A 5,692-nucleotide genomic window follows, 5' to 3' on the forward strand; every position below is an offset into this window, starting at 1 on the left:
AAGCCAGGGGCAGTTGCTCGTGAGACACAGACACCTCCCAAGTACTTCAGCCAGGGAAGCGGAAGAGTGGAAGGCACAGCGGCATGACAGACGGCAAACCCTAAGAAGGCTTCAGTCCGCTGCTCTGAGCACCGAGTCCTCCCCGTGGGTATTTTTCGGAGTCCGGGAGAAGCTTGATGTCAACGGGATGATTAAAACCCGAAATACTACTGCGAAAATGGCTCTTTGCACTGCTTCGCTGTTGATCGCAGTCTGTGTTTTGAGTGAGTGTGAGTCCGTCCTGCCTTTTAATTTGCCGGTTTATACCAAATTGCAAAGGGTTTGCTCTAGTCTAGTCTGGTCTATTCTGTTCTAAACATTTACCCTCCAAATATTTGTGTGGGGAACGGGACATGAGAGCGGGATCCAAAAATGAAAGGTGGAGAACAGAAATATTCGCAAGGCAAACTGTGAACGACCCAGGATCCCTTCTCCCCTTGTGTCCTCTGACTTTGTGCTTAAGCTTGAGAACTGGCAGAGAAACCATTTTTCTGGTGGAAGGTCGGGGATTTTGGGGGTGAAAAGAGAGAGGTCCCTTGGCAGGAAGTCTGCTTTGGAGCACGGTCGGGTCTGTTCTGCTTGGCTGGGATTTCCAAGGAACCTAAGGAGAGTTTGGACCCCAACCCCAGGTAGATGGGGGCTCGGGTGTATAACCCCACTAGGTTGCCCTGAGCAGCCCAGCCCTGCTCGAGCAGTACTGCTGTTTCCTTCCGCAGAGCAAGCCAATGCGGACACGGTCTCGCAGACTGCCGGCGCCGTGACTGTCCGGGAAGAGGACGCCGTGTCCATCAACTGCACCTACAGCGCGGCCGTGACCCCGTCCCTCTTCTGGTACGCCCAGTTCCCAAGCGAAGCCCCTCGCCTCCTGCTGACCCGCTACGAGGCAGGGGACGACGAGGACGAGAAACGCCGGCGCGGGTTCTCTGCCGATTTCCAGAAAGACTCGTCGTCCTTCCGCCTGAGGAAACCCTCCAGCCAGGCGAGCGACTCCGCGGTCTATTACTGCGCGCTGAGAGACACAGTGAGCCCCGCCGGCGCGGAGCGGTGCAGAAAGCGCCCGAGTGCGCGACGCCGGAGTCCCGGTGCCTCCGGAGAGCGCCACATCCAGCGGTTTCCACTCCCGACCACGGAGAAAGTGGGTCTGTAATAACCCTGTCATGCACGGACCCTCCTCGCCTTCCCTTTCTTATAGTCCGAAATGGGATTTTTATAGGAATTAGTGGTGAGGAGAAGGAGTTAGCATTCGTATAAGTTTAGTGTCTGTGGCTAAGCTGGCCTTTTCTCTAGGATGGTGGCGATGGCAAACCACAGAGAAAGCAATGTCTAAGGGCACAGTTAATGTTACTAATAAGATGGGGAATAGTTAAGAGTCAGGGGGATTCAAATAGGATTAAGACTCTTGCTTCAAGCGGTGATTCAGATTGGGGTCCGGAGTCAGTGTCACCATTTGGTTGCGGTTTCCTCCATGTCTGCATGTGACGCTTGGGATGAGTGTGAATCGTAGGTCATTTGTATGAAGTCTGAGTTGGCCGCATTTGGCAGATCATTTGGCCGTTTCTCACCCCGCGGGTCTGAAGAATGTACTAAAAGGTCTCAAACAAGCTTTAAAAATGGGTTCTCCTTTAAAGGAGAAAAACGTAGGAAACTGGCTTTCCCTTTGCAGACTGTCACAGTTCCAGTCTGCAAGGGGCTGCTTGAAGCAGTTTATCCCCTCCCCCCATGCTCCACACAAGCCCAGCCCCTGCCCCACACCCCGGGGAACAGCGGCCTGGGGGCAGGGGGAGTGGGTCGGAAGTGAGGGGCACTGGGTGGGCTCTGGCCATCCATGTTTACAGATGAGTCCTGGGACAAAAAAGGTTGAAAACCACTGTCATGGAGACCTGGAGAAAATCCCTTCCTACTTCAGAGCAGCGGAAGTGACGGACACAGGAACCACGGGAAAGCTGAATGGTGCGTTGTCCCGCCCTCCCACTCATATAAGCCCCTCCCCCCCTCCAGTGAAGTGCTTCAGCACTCAGCTATATGAAACTTGTCTCCCCAGGAAACAGCGAACACAGGGCCTTAAACCCAGAAACCTCGTCAGTATGTTTCCCTCAAAGCCCTAGGGACAGGGCAGGGCTGTGATCCACACTTGGTCACGGATCTTTCACCGGGGTTAGGTAGAGGTGTAGAGTTCAGGGGGTATCATGAAACTCACGTTTCTGGCGGGATGCGGACAACTGAGGTCAATGAGAGGAGCGTGCCGGGACGGGATGCTGTCTGATCATCCAGCTGTGGGAAACACACAAAATGTGACTTCAGTTGAAGCACCGCAGCCGGGACTGCCCCTCACCGCCCCGAGCGGCTCCACGCGGCTGGACGCCCCCCGCTTCCCGCCGCCCTGGACTGGCCCCTTCTTCGGAGCTCAGAGGAAAGGAGTCTCGAGCCGCTCGGCGAGACCAGCGTCGCTCCTGTCTGCCAGCTCCCGACCAACCCCCAGCAGCGCACGCAACTCCGCGGGCGCAGAAACGAGTGACAAAGTGGCGTCACTTCTCCGTGACAGCCGCCAAAGGACACTGCCCTGTGACACTGCGCGGTGTCTCCCTGCTCCTCTCCTCTCCGCCGCGGTGAAAGCCAAGGGACCGCGGGAGCAAGGGGCAGACCCCGCACCGCGGCGCTGTCCCAAAGCCCGGGCGGGGCGGGGCGGGCGGCCGCAGGGAGCGCCGGGAGCTCCGGTACTGATGCAGGCAGGAAGCCGCGGCCCAGGCACCGGGGACCACAGCGCGGCCCCGACGGGGCGTGCGGGTGTCACCGACCGCACTCCCTGCAGCTCCCGGGAAGCGCTGCCGCTTTCCAGGAGCCGCCAGCCGCTCCCAGCCCCGGAGATCAACCCCCACCCTGAGGCCCCGGGCCGCCAGTCTCTTCTCCCGCGATGCACACGGGCGCATCCAGCCACCAACCCTCTGCAGCTGCAGGGAAACCCCTGGGCAGGACCCTTGGCCGGGCTCGCTCCTCGCGGGAAGGGGCCGAGTCCCGCACCAGGGCGGAGCAGCCCCCACTCCGTAGGGTCACGGCCGCGAGTGCCCGGGCCGCTGTCCTGTCCCTTCGCGGTGCGGAGCTGCCCGCAGCGCCCGGGGCTGGGAGCAGCGCTCCGGGGCCGTGTCCTAGGTGCGGGCAGAGCGTGTCATCCGGTGCGGGTTTGCCAAGGGGTCCTGGGTCGGGGGCAAGTCACGTGACGGGGCGTGGGTTGTGGCTGCGGGGAGTCGGGGGCTGGCAGTGCGTTGGGCGCAGGCACGGACACCTCGGGGCAGCGCCAGGGGAGGGGGCAGCCGGAAGCTGAAAGGTCCCCGCAGAGCCCCGCCTGCCCGGAGCCGGCAGCCCGCTGCGGATCAGCTTGTGGCGGCTGCTGCCCGGGGTCCCCTCCCCGCACCTGGCGCTGCGACCTACGGGTCCCCGAGGGTCAGGTGACCCCTCCGCTCGCTATGACCTCGCCAAGGTATTTCTTGTTTTCTCTCTTACTGATTTCAAATGGCGTTAGGTACGTTTGCAGTGTAAATAAAATACCAGTGAAACACATAAATATCTTTAATATTTGGCTCTGAATGAGTTAGGGGCCTAAAGTCTTTTAAAGACGCTAAGAAAAATGTGTGTAAACGTGAGCTGTGCAAACGTGGTTAGCCACTGAAAACTTTCCGACAGAGAAGTCCTGGTTTGGAGGTTTAGAGTTAATGGGTGTTATTTTTTTTAAAAGCCTTTAAATAGTGACCTTCCAGCAGAACAAACCAAAGCAAATACTGAAGTATCCCATCAACACTGAATTACATTTTAAAAGACGGGGACCATCTGGAGGCAGAGATGGCCTTTCACATTGTAGAAGTACAGGACTGGCAAGAGAGTCCTGGGCTACTGAGTCCACTCTTCTGCACTCCCAAGACATTGTTAACAGAAGATATCCAACAGACCAAAACATTACACCTTCAGCTACAAATATATGAAACAGGTCTCAAAACACTAACCAGCAAAACATCCTCCTGCATGCAGTAGGTAAAATCAGGGGACATTGGGGAACTGATAGATAAAGGAATTGGTTAATACATGCTGCAAAACTCCAAGGAAGAAGAAATACCTTCCTGACCCCACCTTTCCCAGCTGGTCAGATGGAGCAGAAAATCAAGAGTCCCTATGCTGCAACTTCTAGATTTCCTAGGAGCCAGCAGGAGAAACTGTTTAACCCTGTGCAGCTATCCTGGAGAGTCGCCCAGCCAACCTCTTCTTGAAAACCTCCAGCTTCCCTGGGGAACCCTGCCCTGCCACAGGCAGATGCCACCACTCTGATTGTCCCTGGGCAGAGGCCTCCGGGGGGAAGGGCAGAGCTGGGCAAAACCCTTCCTTTCCCACTGCAGTAGCCAGGGCCTCAGTCAGGGGTATCTGGGGCACCCGGCAGGGGTTGCACTGTGTGGGGTTCAGGCACTGGTTGTCTGGAGGCTGCAGGGGACAGACACTGCAGACACTGCCCATTTACCCTTCAGTCCCTCCACAGGGGAAAGACTCCATGACAGATCTTCACTCAAATCATCCCTTGGGCACTGGACCAGCGTTGTGTGTTACAAAGACCCCCAAGACGGATTGCCAATAGGCTGATGGATCGTACCCAGAGAGGGGTGGTGGATGGGTCATTTTCGACCTGGAGGGAAGTGGGCAGTGGAGTCCTTGGGCCTTTGGCCCGCACTGTTCAATTTCTTCATTAGCGACTTGGACACCAGGGTGAAGAGCAGCCTGTTTAAGTTCACAGATGACACCAAGATTTGGGGTGAGGTGGGCACACTAGAAGGGAAGGACAGATTACAGCAGGACCTGGACAGGTTACAGGGATGGGCAAATGAAAATAGGATGGGATTCAATACTGAGTGCAGGGTGCTGCACTTGGGCACTAAGAAGCAGCAGCATATCTATAGACTGGGAAACTGCCTTCTTGAAAGCACGGTGGCAGAAAGAGATCTTGGAGTCATTACTGACTCCGAGATGAACATGGGCCGACAATGCAAGAACACTGTCAGTAAGGCTAACTGCACCTTGTCATGCATCCACAGATGCATCACAAGCAGGACCAAGGAGGTGATCCTCCCTCTCTATGTGACATTGGTCAGGCCGCAGCTGGAGAACTGCATCCACTTCTGGGCACCACACTTCAAGAGAGATGTGGACAGCATTGAGAGGGTCCAAAGGAGGGCCACTCACATGATCCAGGGACAGCAGGGCAGACCCTATGAGGAGAGGCTACAGAACCTTACCCTGCTCAGCCTTCGCAAGAGAAGGCTGAGGGGGGACCTGGTGACCGTCTACAAACTTACTAGTGGGGACCAGCTGGGTTTGGGAGAGACTTGTTCCCCCTAGTGCCCCCTGAGGTAAAAAGGAATAATGGCCATAAGTTGCTAGAGTGTAGGTTTAGACTAGACATTAGAAGGCACTACTTCACAGTCAGGGCAGCTAGGATCTGGAACCAACTTCCAAGGGTAGGTGATGGCTCCTACCCTGGGGGTCTTTAAGAGGAGTCTTGATGTTTACCTGGCTAGGGTCATTTGAGCCCAGTTTTCTCTCCTCCCCAGGGCAGGGGGTCAGACTAGAAGTTCTACGAGGTCCCTTCTGACTCTACATCTATGAATCAACGAAACCA

At 56.3% G+C, this 5,692-nt stretch overlaps 1 pseudogene; it reads left to right on the forward strand.

Annotated features, from left to right (window-relative positions):
* Window positions 1-217: 217 nt before the first annotated feature.
* LOC149851660 (T cell receptor alpha variable 18 pseudogene) lies at window positions 218-1,186 on the forward strand (annotated as a pseudogene).
* Window positions 1,187-5,692: the final 4,506 nt, after the last annotated feature.

Source organism: Crocodylus siamensis, unplaced genomic scaffold, assembly GCF_052110815.1.
Source record: "Crocodylus siamensis isolate JL-2025a unplaced genomic scaffold, ASM5211081v1 HiC_scaffold_567, whole genome shotgun sequence".
Taxonomy (NCBI): Eukaryota; Metazoa; Chordata; order Crocodylia; family Crocodylidae; genus Crocodylus; species Crocodylus siamensis.